Raw genomic sequence first — 1,512 nt, 5'->3', positions numbered from 1 at the left:
TTAATAGGATATAAAATATAAAATATATACCCAAACTCTTAAGAGAAAGAAGCATGATACAAGGAATTAAAAATCTACTGTAGGGGTGCCTGGGTGGCTCAGTTGGTTAAGCGACTGCCTTCGGCTCAGGTCATGATCCTGGAGTCCCGGGATCGAGTCCCGCATCGGGCTCCCTGCTCGGCAGGGAGTCTGCTTCTCCCTCTGGCCCTCCCCCCTCTCATGTGCTCTCTCTCTCTCTCTCTCTCACTCTCTCAAATAAATGAATAAATAAAATCTTTAAAAAAAAAAATCTACTGTAATACTCACATGTTGAATTGAAGCCTCCATCAGCCTGGGTTCCCACAGGATTAGAATGAGTAGTGCCTCCTGCAGACACAAAGCATCTTAAGTGAGAAATACGCTGTTAAGTTAACCATGAGCTTGTTTGTTACCACTGCATAACCTAGCTTATTCTAACAGGTAGCACCAGCTTCCGACCCTGACCCCCCCAGGATTTCACTTGGCTCTAGGGCTCTGAGGCGACTGTATGCCAGCTGAATAATACATTTAAAATAATCACTGTAACCCAGGATTTTTGTTCTTTCACGTGGGACAGTAGTTCAAGGTGTCCAAAGTGCCACACTAGCAGAAACGGAAGTCTGGTATTGGGTAATTTTATTCACTTTGCGGGGGGAGGTTGTTTTTCTTTGGCATACGAATCAAGTAGAAGATCTATCGGAAGTTACATCTTGTTGGTTCAACATGTGGGCAGCATGCTCAGGAAGTAAAAATGAAGGGTCTCATCCAGGTTACTTTGCTTTATTTTGTGTCCAAAGTTTGCAACCAATCCTGCCTCATCATTGAATTGGATTATCTTATTTTTTTAAACAAAAGCTTTAAGATATAATTCACATCCCATACAATTCAGTCATTTAGAGTATACAATTTAATTAGTTTTTAGCATATTCATAGACAGATGCAGCCATCACCACAGTCAATTTTAGAACATTTTCATCATCTTAAAAAGAAATCTCATACCCTTTAGCTCTTATTCCTGTGTACTCACGTCTAGAAGGACTGATGAGATGATCCAGTTGCATATTCCTTCTCTCCGGGGAAGAGTAAAATTATGACCTGTCTTAATAAAGTCCCCCTGTTGCAAGAAAAATAAGGGAAACCATCAGGGCCTTTGCTCATGGGATTCCTTCTGCATAGGCCTCTTTCCTCATCACGGCCAAAAACCTCCTCTGCACACAGAAGACTTCTAGAAACACTCATTTAAGTTAGACTCTTGCTTCATTGCCACCCTTGGTTCATTTCCTTTGTATCACATATTATATCATCTTTTGTTTTAACTTTATTGAGGTGTAGTTTATATACAGTAACACATGTCCATTTTAAGCAAGCAATTCAATGAGTTTTGACAAATGTGTATACCCAGTAACCACCACCCCAATCAAAACATAGCACACATTCTATCCCCTCTCAAATTCCCTCCTGTTCCTCCAAATTCAATCCTCTCCACCTCAGGGC

Source organism: Leptonychotes weddellii, chromosome 9 (assembly GCF_054177405.1).
Source record: "Leptonychotes weddellii isolate Sample4059 chromosome 9, ASM5417740v2, whole genome shotgun sequence".
In the NCBI taxonomy this organism is placed as follows: Eukaryota; Metazoa; Chordata; class Mammalia; order Carnivora; family Phocidae; genus Leptonychotes; species Leptonychotes weddellii.
Note: the sequence above shows the minus strand (reverse complement) of the source record.